Source organism: Elephantulus edwardii, unplaced genomic scaffold (genome assembly GCF_000299155.1).
Source record: "Elephantulus edwardii isolate Elephantulus edwardi_28Jun2011 unplaced genomic scaffold, EleEdw1.0 scaffold00099, whole genome shotgun sequence".
Classification (NCBI taxonomy): domain Eukaryota; kingdom Metazoa; phylum Chordata; class Mammalia; order Macroscelidea; family Macroscelididae; genus Elephantulus; species Elephantulus edwardii.
Genome location: NW_006399849.1, coordinates 1214327 through 1227747, shown reverse-complemented (window position 1 = coordinate 1227747; position 13421 = coordinate 1214327).

The window sequence follows — 13421 nt, the reverse complement described above, 5'->3', positions numbered from 1 at the left end:
TCCTTCCTTTTTTTTCTGAACTGCTTTTTCCAATGAAGTCTTCTTTAATCTTTCAGCAGTGTTTTGTAATTTTTTATTATCTAAGGGAGCTCTAGTAGCTTACTGGCATGAAGCTGTGCTGCAACCCAGAAGGTGCACATGGTTTGAGGCCAGCAGCTGCCCCGCAGGAGAACGATGGGCAGTCTCCTCCTGTGTGATTAACCGCCTCTGAAAACCTGCCAGAGGGTCAGCTATGGGTTGGTTCCAACTCTCGATAGTCTACAACAAGAACAATATCTCCTACCTCTGATTAAATTTATTTCTAGATTGTTTTCTTATGAAGTCCTGGTGTTTCAACCGACTAACCTCTCCATGGGAGGAAGTTGTGGCAGTTTGCTTCCTTACGCAGCACACAAGAGCAATGATTTTGTAAATTTTTACCTAACTTGGGAGGGACTGGAGAGCATTATGCTGAGTGAACTAACTCAATCCTACAAGAACAAATACTGTATAAACTCATTATTGTAGAATGAGTGTGAGGATCCAAGGGGAGGAGCGGGAGAGGGTGAAAGTGGGAATCCGAGAGGAGTGTTAATCAGAGTTACACAATTCGATGGGCGGGGTGAAGAAAATGGGAAGAATCTTATGTGAAAACAGTGTATTCAACCTTTGTAAATAAATCTGTATAATTTTTTTTTTTAAAACCCAACTTCACACACAGCCTTGAAAGTCCTATGAACAGTTTCACTCTGTCCTTTAGGATCCCTTATGAATCAGAATAAATTTAATGGCAGTAATTGACTTTTCTATTAGATGTAGGTGGAATTGTTTCTCTAATTTATCATTAAGATTTCTCATTGCTGCTGTGTATAAAACTGACTTCTGCTTGTTGATCTAGTACCCTTGAAATTTCTCCAGATTCCTCTATTGCATCTAAAAACTTTCTTAAAGATATTTGGAATTTTCTACACATACATCATGCCATTAATGAAAAATTTTATTTCATCTTTTCTTGTCTTATCTAAATAGGTTTTACTTTCCCCCTGTTGCCTTTCAGATCTAGCTTGGACTTCTAATACAATGTTGAATAAAAGTAGTGAGAACAAATATGCTTGTTTTGTTCCTGATGTCAGAAGGGAAGCTCTTGGTCTTTCTCCAATGAAGGTAATATTGGCTGGTGATTTTATAATATATACCCTGAATGATACTGTAGAATTTCTCTTCTAACATGGGATTTTCATCAAGAAAAAAAAGGTTGGGAATTTTTTTTCTACATTCCAAGAGAAGATAGCATGATTCTTTTTTCAACATCTCTAAATATTATCTCTTCTTTTCAGTGAATGTAGAACATTTTGTATAAATGTTGCCAGAAAAGAAACAATTGCTTGACAAAAATTAAATGTATTTGGTTTGAGACAGAATATCTGGACAATAAGAACATATTCTCTTGTAAATATAAAAAACATTTTCCTGCTGATAGTAATCTTACATTATCTCCTGATGATAAGTATATGTAGAAATCAGTAAGTGTTTATCAATGTTATTTGATTATGGTGTAGACATTCTATTCTTCATATTTCTCCGGAAGTGCAATTTGGAGTCTTGCAATTCTAACTGGAAAAAATTACTTCTATGATTTTTGTTAAAAAAACAAAGCAAAGCAAACCTAACTTGGCAAAATTAAATATATATTCAAAGATATATGTTGTTATATTGTTGTTATGTGCCATCGAGTCTCTTGAGACTCATAGCTACCCTATGAAAAATCCTCTCTCATGTAGCAACTTTGTTATCTCTGACACACTTGCCCTCATTAAGTGAATCAATCCATCTCATAGATGGTCTTCCTCTCTTTTTCTGTCCTGCCACCCTTCCAAGCATGATGCCCCTCTCCAAGGACTGTTCCCTCCTTGGAGCATGCCCAAAGTATGTCAGACAAAGCCTCAGAAACCTTGCCTCCAGGAGCAGCCCGGCTTCACCGTCTCCAGGATGAACCTGTTTGTTCTCCTGGCAGTCCATAGTATATTCAACAATCTTCTCCAGCACCACAGCTCAAAGGCATCAATTTTCCTTCTATCCTCCCTAGTCATTGTCCAGCTTTCTGATGCATGGCAAGCAATTAAGAAGACTACGGCCGGGAGCAGGCACATCTTACTCTCCAGATGGATGTAATTATTCTTCAGTGTTCTAGAAAGGTCCCTGACAGCAGACTTTCCCCAATGTAATTCGTCTTTTGATTTTCCTGGCTGCTAGTACCAAGAATGTTGATTGTGGAGCCAAACAAACTAAAGCTATCAATGATCTCAATCTTTTCACTATCTATCTTAATTCTGTCATTTGGCCCAGTGGTGAGAATCTTTGTTTTATTGATGTTGAGCTTCAAGCCATATGGAAGGCTGTAGTCCTTTACCTTCTGCAGCAAATGCTTTAGGTCCTCCTCAATTCCAGCAAGTAGAGTTGTGTCATCTGCATAATGTTGTTTCCCCTGCCCCCCTCCCCCCAGGTGGACAGTGTTTGGTGGAGCTTTCTGATTAAAATAAGCTTGGAAGCAGGAGTGGCATCCACTTCCCAAATGGCTCAGGTCTTCCATTCATAGGGTCACTATGAGTCGTCTATGACTCGACGACACCTAATAAAAACATCTAGTTTATTTACAGAATTCAAATACAAATTTGAACAAATTCTTTCAATTTCCCTAACCCTCCACCCCTCAAATTGTACAACCCAATGATTAATCCCCTCTTCCCCCTGCACATCCACATCCCTCTGCTTCCAGCCTCTCCCACCCCTCCTGGATCCTTATACTCATTCTACAATAACGGTTTTATACAATAGTTGCCCTCATGGGACTGAGTTAGTTCACTAAACGTAATGCTCTCCAATGCCTCCCAAGTTAGGTAATAATTTACAGTTATTGCTCCTGCATGCTGTATAGTATTCCATTGTGTGAATGTACCATACTTTCTCAACCCATTCGTTTGTGGTCGGACATTTGGGCTGTTTCCATGTTCTTGTGATGGTGAATAATGCTGTCATGAACACTGGTGTACATATCTCAGTTTGTGCCTCAGTTCTCATATTCTCAGGGTATATTCCAAGTAGTAGAATAACTGGATCATATGGAATTTCTATGTTCAACTTTTTGAGGAAGTGCCAAACTGACTAGTAAATCCTGATGCCACTTTCCTTCTCATATAGCCCAGCTTCCCAGATTATCTGTTCTGTATATAGATTTTAAAGGTATGGAGACAGGTTACATCCATGGTGGACCCCTTCCCGATTTTGAACCATGTAGTGTCTCCTTGCTTTGTTCTGACCGCTGCCTCCTGGTCCAAGTATAGGTTTAGCATAAACACAATCGAATGTTCTGGATTCCCATTCTTTTCATAGTCAGCCATAGTTTGTTGTGATCCACGCAGTCAAATGCCTTTGCATAGTCAATGAAATACAGACATTCCTCTGGTCTCTCTGCTTTTAGCCAAGATCCATTTAACATTAGCTACAATATCCCTAGTACCGTGGCCTCTTCTAAACCCAGTCTGCACATCTGGTAGTTCTCTGTTGATGTATTGTTTCAGTCATTTTTTTATAATTTTCAGCAGAATCTGGTTTGCATGTGATATTAATGATAATTTCTGCACTCTGTTGGGTCACCTTTCTTAGGAATGTGAATAAATATAGATCTCTTCCAGTCAGTAGGCCAGGTGGTTGTCTTCCAGATTTCTTGGCACAACTTAGTGCATCCAGGGTAGTGCCTGCTTGATGAAATATGTCAATTGGTATGCTGCCGATTCCTGAAGACTTGGATTTTTTGCTAATTTTTTCAGAGCAGCTTGAACTTCTTCCTTCATCACCACAGGCTTTTGCTCATATGTTTCATGAAATTCTTCTGTATCAGTCAATTCCTTTTGACACAGTGACTGTATGCTTCTTCCATCTTCTTTTAATGCTTCTTGGTCATTTAATGTTCTGCCCAAAGCATCCTTGAGTATTGCATAGTGGCTTGAATTTGTTCTTCAACTTCAATTCCTTTAGCTTAAGAAATGCTGAATGAGTCCAGCCCTTTTGATTTACACACACACACACACACACACACACACTGAGAGAGAGACAGAGACAGAGAGAGACAGAGACACATACACACACACACACACTCAGAGAGAGAGAGAGAGCGCACGCACCATTTAAGAGGTTGAGTTATCCATTAAGTTATCTGGTTTAAGAGAAGTTACTCAGCCCCCCGGAGCTTCAGTTTCTTTGCTGTAGAACAGGTGAGCTGGCCATCCTTCATTTGCTTCTTCAAAGCTTTGTAACACTGGGGAATTCTGATTTGTCACTTGCTCACTACTCTGCATATTCGGGGATGGTTATGATCTATGTTATTTTCTGATATTTTCCTTTACTCTCTTTTATGTTATTGGCCCTTTGAAGAGTCTCTTTACCAGATAAAAAGAAGAGGGGGAATCTGAATTAGTTTCTTAGGGCTGCCATCAACTAGAAATTATAGTTTATGACAGAAACAGTTTATTCTCTTACAATTCTATATGCACCAAGTCTGAAATTGAGATGTCTGTAGGGCCATGCTCTTTCTGAAGGCTTGTTGGAGAATCATTCCTTGCCTCTTCAAGTTCCTAGCAGTTCTCGGGCTTCCTATGGTAGCAAAACTCCAATCTCTGCCCCATCTTCACATATTGCCTACTCCTCTGTCTATGTTCCCTTTCCTTTTTGTAACACAAGTCCTATTGGATTAAGGCCCACATTATTCCAGAATGACCTTCTGTCATTCGTGAAGACCCTTCTTACAAATAAGGTCACATTCACAGAATTCAGATTTAAAACGCCACAGATATTTTGACAGACATAATCCAACCTATAGCAGCAACTGAACAAATAAATTTTAATGAAAAAAAATTTTATTATTTAAAAATCTGAGTGAAGATTTGCAAATCATACATTAACGTTTATTTATGTGATTTATTTATTACAATGACTAATCAACCCCTTTTTGTGTGTTGCCTTTCCCTTTATTCAATTTTCCTATTTATTGAAATGTTAATTTTATATTGTCTATGATTTGGTGATTGACTTGGTTAGTCATTGTTCCAAATACACACTTTTTAAAAAAACAATAATTTTAATTAAAGTTTACAGAGACTTAGGGTTTCCATTCATTCACTGTTTCACTTTTCTCCCTGCCCACCCCTTCCCCCAAATCACTCTTCCCCTTGAAAAGTAAATGAAAAACTCTTTGTTATGCAATTCTATCCCACCCCCAAGCCTACTCTGCTGTGCAGCCTTCATTCTGGACTCCTGTCATGACAATATTACCCATTCATGGATCCCTTTTAAACAGTTTTCTCCATCATCTGTTTCAATAGAGTATACATCATGTATCCCCTCCTTCTCTGTCGTCCCTCAACCCCAATGTCAGTCCCAGTTTACAACAGTGGCCCAATATAATATTTGTCCTTTTGTGGCTGAGATATTTCAGTCAACATAATATCCTCCAGGGTCACCCATTTTGTATAATATTTCATGAATTCCTTGTTTTTCAATGCTGCATAGTACTTCATTGTGTGAATATACCAGAGCTTCTCTACCCATTCATTTCTTGGGCACTTGGGTTGTTTCCAGCTCTTTGCAATTGTGCACAAAACCACAATAAACATGGGTGTGCACATATCTGCTTGGATGGTGGTTATGATTTCTTTAGGGTCAATTCCCAGTAGTGGAATTGATGGGTCAAAAGGTATTTCTATTTGCAACTTTATGAGAAAGCGCTATACAGCCTCCATAGCGGCTGCACCATTTTCACTCCCACCAACAGTGAATAGGGGTTCCAGTTTCTCTGCAACCTCACCAGCATTTGATGTTTGCTATTCTGTTAAATTTTGCTATTCTCACTGGGGTGAGATGATATCTCATAGTTGTTTTCACACTTTCTTTTTTATAGGATATAATTTATCCAGTGGTTTTGCATCAAAATCAGATGGTGTGATTAAATTTTGAAATTATGTTGGTAAAAGAAGTATTGGACTGGCCTGGAGGAAGGGCAACCAGGTTACTCCTTTAGAGGCAAGGCTAGTGAAACTCCATCTCACATATTTGGCCATGTTGTCCTTGGAAAAACACCTTATGCTTGGATAGGTGGTGGGTCAGATTAAAAGAGGAAGACTCTCAACAAGAGCTCTTGGCATTGTGAATGTAACAAAGAACTAGAGGCGTGTTAGATATTGTGAGAGGGGTAGAGGGCAGGTCAAGGTTCAAATACGTGTTCATAGGGTAAGTTGCAGTTGACTTAGAGGTACAGAACAACAACAATAACAACAATGACTGCAACAACTGTTGAACTGTGGTAGCCTTCTCAACTTTGATCTTTCCTGTTTGCTGGCTATTAATGTTCAGCACAATCTTGGAAGCATACATTCAAGATGGCTTTATTGTTGTTGTTGTTAAGTGCCTTTGAATTGTGTTGACTCATAGCAACTCTATGAAAGAAACACCTGAACACTTGTCTAATTTTCATCGTTTTTCCAAGTTCATAGATTTTCCAGAGGCAAGCTATTTTGGAAGTGGATGCTACCCCTGCTTTGAAAAAAAAAGGGAGAGAAAACGGCTGAGCTTCTATCAGCCTGGGCTTCTAAATGATTGTGTTGAAGAGAGCATTTTGCCTACAATATCCTCCCCATACACTTTTTTCCTTTTTCTGTGTTGAACTATTGGGTTCCTGAGTTGTATAAATAATTAATCACTCAAGCGCTTGCTGAAAGGTTCCAGTTTAAGCTCACTCAAAAATATATTGGAAGACAGGCCTGGTGGGCTGTATCTGAAAGGCCATGATGGCCTTGAAAACCTTTGAAGATGGGGGGTCATCATGAGTTAGAACTGAAGTAACAACTACAACAGCACTGAGCTAGCACTAACCTGACAAATAGAGTTTGAAATATTATTTCCATTGTGATTTATCCCTTCCTTCTCTACACTTTTGAGAGTCGTCTTTTTCTTTCAAGTCTGGAATCCCACTCAGCCGAATTGATTAGATCTGGGTAGAGTTTAGTAGTGAGGCATTTTGTAAGTTTGAGGAATCCATTTCTGGAGAGGCCCAGTTGGATTCTCTGATATGTGCACCAGAATGAGGTGGCAGTTGACAGGATTTAGGTGTTCGAATCCCACCAAACTGCAACCCTGAGAGGAGGTAGAACCTGGGCTAGAATGGCTTCCTGGACAATTTACTGCCTCTGAAAACCCACTGGAGGATCAACTATGGCTTAGTGCTGACTTGATGGCATACACAACAACAAACAACTTTATACTGATTTACTTACATTGATAGTTTCAGTTTCACATCCACATTAAAAGTCAGTAAAAAAGAATTAGAAGTGGCTCTCTATGTGGTCTAGTGAGTCTTTCTTAGAAGAAAAGTCTGGGAAGAAGGACTGAATCAGTTGGTGGCATAGATGAAGAAGAGATCAAGGAGAATAATGTATAAAAAGGTTAACTTGTGCTAACATGCTTAAGAGAAATGCTGAATATCCAAGATCTACTGCTTCTTCCAGCCATTCTTGTGTCAGTGCAGGTAATACAAGCACAGTTCAGTTTCACATCCACATTAATTCCGTGGTTTCTGTCTGGAATGAACAAGGCCCGCAAAGGAGCATACTCTCCTTCTTGGTTTTCTGTGGAGAGGCTCTCATTGAATCTAGGCAATCTGCTTATATTGTCCAATGAAAGCATGTTAAAACATGAAGTGAACAATGTGTATTGGTTTCCTAAGCGTTAAGATGCTGCCTCCTTTCTAAGGAAAAGGACTTAATATTCTGAATCTTTGTGTCTCAGTAGTACCTTGTGCAGTTCTTTGCTTGTAATATGCATTCAATCACTTTGACTAAAGGAATATAAGACCGAGTTAAGGAAGTATTTGGGAGAAAATAGAATCTATTTTTCCTAAGCTACAATAAATACAAATACTTCTTTGTGCCTGGATACAACTTGGCGATCACAAAAGTAAATCCTTAAGGTATAATTGTGCTGTTGTGTACTACAGAGTCAGAACCAACCTATAGCTGACCCTCCAGCGGGTTTTCAGCGGCAAGTAATTTCATGGGAGGAGATTGCTCATCTTCCCACAGAGCAGCTGGTGGCTTCGAACAGAGTGTCTTCTGGATTTCAGCACAGCTTCTTGCCACTAGGCTCCTCAGGTATAATTACATAATTAAATTTATTATCTCAAAACAGGCTTCCATATTAGTGTTCTGTGAGGTTATTTTACTAACCATGGAGGAAATTTCACCTAGATTTCATAGCCTATGTAGTCAAAACTATTCTGGCCTCCTAATTTTCCTGACTACCCTTTGAGATAAGATATAAGATAACCTTACACTAATGTTCTCTCTGCTCATCGCACTTCTGATCCACATGAAATGTGGATCTTTCATGCATTATTGGAGGGAGGTTAGTTGCCTTACAAACATAGCCTCCATTTCATCCAGGTGACTTCAATCACAGTCACTTCTCAGATGTGAGTCTAACACTAGTCCACTGTGCCCTGAATTCCAAGGGATAACATGTCACACTGCCTGAATGCTTTTCATGATCTTGTCACTAGGTTTGAGGTGAAGAAAAAGGACTTGGAGGTGGAATTTAAACAGCTCTTACGAAAATCAGATCAGATCTTTCCTCTGCAATTTTGCTTCACTTTAAATTTTCCTGGTCCTTAATATGAAAGCATGCCCAGCAAGCATAAGTGATTTCCCCCCTCTTCTGCATGGAATTATACCAAATTAATTTTGGAAAATGAGAGGAGTTGACTCCATGATCTTGGGGCCTCAAGTAATAGTGAATGTGAGGTAGTTCTAAATAATCATTCTGTTATGTACATATGAGCATTTTTAAAAGTCAGTAAAAAGGTGTTACCTAAGAGATGAGAAGTACAAAGACACTTTAAGTACTTCAGCCTCTAAAGTAGCACATAGGTGACTACTTTTCAATAAGTGTTCCTGCAAAGATAATAAATGTCACATTTTTAATTTAATTGGAAATCAGTTTTCCAGTTTTTTGGTTTATGTGTTTGTGTGTTGTCCCCACGGGAAAGATGTACTCTTTTAGTTTGTGTAAACAAGGCTGTGCCAGACTATTTATTCTGGATTTCCTCTCCTGGATGCATTTGGGTGATATTTGGGTTATTCATCCATTTTTTAAAAATGAATTCTCACAACTTAACAAATTTTGAAATAAGATTTCTGAGTTTACTGGGACCAGTCCTTGGGAAAAGGATATCATGGTGGAAAAGGTGGAAGGTCATAGAAAGAGACTAAGACCGTCAGTGAGATTGATTGACACAGTGGTTGCAACAATGGGTTGGGCAGGTCAGAGATCATAAGGATGGTGTAAGAGAGGGCAGGGTTCAGATCTGTTGTTCTTAAGGTTGCTGTGAATCAAAGGCAACTTGAAGGCACCTAACAACAACAAAAATTATTTTGTTAACAATTTCAATCTCCTTTCCATCTACCAGGATGCTGCCAATTGGCACAGTTCATTTACATTGTGTGTTATGCATTCATTTGCTTACATTCTTTCATTCATGAATATTTTGGTTTATACAATCATTTCTATATATTATTTCTATGTCTAATTATCCTCCCTAACCCCCATCCACCTGCTAATCTCTACTGTCCTAGTGACTTCCTCTCCCTTCTTCTACACCCCTTCTTACTTTCCCTTTCTATTTCTGAACAGTTCTACATACATGTTCCTATTTGCTAATTGCAATAGCTTTTATATCTTATCTTTATTATTCCCAAATTGATCCTCTCTTGTCCTGGTCCTTATAGTGTGCATTATTTACACATTCTATTTCTATTCTTCCCCTGATTCCTAATCCCTCAGTTATCTTGTATTTTCAAAGTAGTAGTATTATGCAGTGCTTTTCCTTTACTGATTTCACTCAACATAATGGCCTTCAGATCCTCCCATTGTAAAAAGCAATTTATAACTTCAGTGCAATCCAAACAGAGATACAAACCCATTCTTCAAAGAGAAAAGAGAAGGCAAGGCAATTTGCAATTTCCTCTGGAAAGCAAAGAGACCCTGAATAAGTAAAACTTTTCTAAAAAATAAAGATGAAATAGGAAGCCTCACACTCTGATCTCAAAACCTACTATATTGCCATAGTAACAAAAACAGTGTGGTATAGATGTAACAATAGACACATACAACAATTGAATAGAATTGAAAATGCAGAAGTCATCCTATCAATCTACATTCATTTTGTATTTGGAAAAGAAAAAAAAATCCCCAACTCCATTAAATAAGCAAGTGATAACTTCTTTAATAAATGGTGCTGGCAACACTGGATGTCTAACTATAGAGAACAGAAACAGGATCCATGTCTCAAACAATATATAAAACCCAATTCAAAGTAGATTAGCGAGTAGGGATAAACAAAAAATCTTAAAGATCCTCAGAGGAAAAAATTGGAAGACATTTAGAAGTCCTGGCCTATAGCATGAATAGGCTTGCAAACAGAGTAAAAAAATATACAGCCAGAGAAAGGATAAAATCAATAAATGGAACTTTCTAAAAATCTAATACCTGTATGCATAAAACCTTCCTACTGTACTGCCATGGTGGTCAAGGCAGCATGGTACTGGTACAATGACAGACACATCCATCAATAGAATAGAATTGAGAATCAGCCCATCTACCTATGGTCAACTGATTTTTGACAAGGAGAGGAAATCAGTTAAGTGGGGAAATGACAGCCTTTTCAACAAATTGTGTTGGCAAAATTGGAAAATTGTCTGCAGAAAACTGAAGCAAGATCCACACCTCACTCCATACACAAAGACCAACTCAAAGTGAATCATGGACCTAGGATTAAAACCAAGGACTATAAACTTCATTAAAGAAAAGCTTGGAAGAACTCTAGAAGTCTTAATTCACAACATAAGCTGTCTTCCAAGCATCCTGAAAAATCTACAACCAGGACAGGATAAACTAGATGAATGGGATCTTCTACAAATAAAATTCCTATGCACATCCCAAATCTTCTCCAACAGTATAAATAGATTGGGAAAAAGTATTGGTAATGACATGTCAGATAAGGGACTTATATCTAGAATTTATAGAATACTTAAGCACCACAAAATGATAAAAGGTAAATGACCCAATTGAAAAATGGGCACAGAATATAAACAGACACTTCACCAAAGAAGACATTTAGATGGCCAACAAGCACATGAAGAAATGTTCAAAATCCCTAGCTCTAAGAGAGATGCAAATCAAAACAACTATGAGATACCATCTCACCCCAGTAAGAATAGCAAAATTTAACATAAGAGCAAACAACAAAAGTTGGTGAGGTTGTGGAGAAACTGGTACCCTTATTCACTGTTGGTGGAAGTATAAAATGGTGCAATCACTATGAAAGGCTGTATGGAGCTTTCTCAAAGAGTTGAAAATAGAAATACCTTTGGACCCAGCAATTACACTACTGAGAATATACCATAAAGAAAACAGAATTGCCACCCAAGTATATATATACTCACCCATGTTTATTGCAGCTTTGTTCACAATAGCAAAGAGTTGGAAACAACCAAAGTGCCCATAAACAAATGAATAGATAGAGAAGCTGTGATATATTCCCATAATGGAATACTATGCTGTATTGAAAAACAAGGAACTCATGAAATATTATACAAAATGGGTGACCCTGGAGGACATTATTCTGAGTGAAATATCTCAGTCACAAAAAGACAAATATTACACGATGCCACTGTTGTAGAATGGGACTGACATAAGGGTTGGGGAGAGACTGAGAAAGAGTGGATAAATAATGCATACTGCATTGAAACAAATGAGGGAAAGACTGCTTAAAAGGGAAATATGATTAGGAATTATTGTCACAACAGGAGTCCAGAATGAAAGCTGCATAGTTGAGTGGACTTGGGGCGATGGATTGTATTACTACGAAGGAATTTTTCTTTTACTTTTGAAAGTAAAAGTGGGTGGGGGAGGGATGGGCAGGGATAAAAGCGCAACAATGAATGAATGGAAACCCTAAGTCTCTGTTGTAAACTTTCATTAAAATTATTTTTTAAAAACCCCAAGAAAACCTCCCAGCAAAAAACAAACAAAAAAACCCCAAAACACCTTTTTCTATAGGGTGAAAATAAAGTCCACAGACTGAGAACAAAACATTTGGCAAAGACACTTCAAACAAGGGTCTAATAACTAAAATTTACAGAATACTAAACAGCATTTACAAGAAAAAAGACTGCCAATCCAATTACAAAATGGGCAAAAGATAGGAAAAGACTTTTTCAAATAAGAACATGCAGATGACCAGCAAACACATGAGGAAATGTTCAAAATCACTAGCAATCAGAGAGGTACAAATCAAAACAACAGGTGGATATCATACTACCCTAGTAACAGTAGCAAAGTTTAACAGGATAACAAACAGCAAATGTTGGAGAGGATGTGGAGAGATTGGAATACTCATGTACTGCTGGTGAGGTTTTAAAATTATACATTCTTGATGGAAGGCAATTTGGAGTTTCCTCAAAAAGGTAAACATAGAAATGAAATACGACTTAGCTATTCCACTATTAGGGATATACCCCAAGTGGTAGTTGTCTCTCAAAAGCTGAGACATGAATGGAGATATGTACACCTGTATTCACTGCAACATTTGTCACACTAGCAAGAAAATGGAAACCATCTCAAATACTGATCAACAAATGAATGGATAAAGAAACTATGGTATATACGTACACAGTGAAATACCATGCAGCCCTAAAGAAGCATGGTTTACACATTTATTTTAGATGGAGAATGGTTTTCAAGAATTTTGGGGGGGAAAAAAAATCTTAAAACCTCCCATCCCAAATGAACAAGTGTGTGTTTTATGAACTAGGAAAGTTTGTAAACTTGTATATGAAAGAGGTGGTATTTATAGGATCACTATGAATTAGATTTGACTAGCCAGCAATTAGGGAGCTCTGGTGGTTTGGTGGTCACCCACCTGCTGCTCTGAAGACAAAGGATAGGAATCTTCTCCCTTACAATATACTGCCTCTGAAAACCTGCTGGAAGTTCAGCTTTGGACTTGATGGCACACAATAGATAGCAATTGGTTTTTAATATGATTAATATTAAGCACATTTAGGTTATTTCTTATGTATCAGACATTGTGATAGAAATTGGTGACACAACAATAATGGAGCCACAGTTCCTATATATTGTTATTTTTGCATGTCCTTGTATTTTAGAAATAATTAAGTCTTTTCATGCCTGGGTAAAACAATGTATATGCATGAAAGGCAATGTATATGAATGATAAAAATAATAGTTGTTGTTGTTGTTATGTGCCATCGAGTCGTTTCCGACTCATAGCGACCCTATGCACAACAGCTCTAAACCCTGCTCTATCCTGCGCCAAC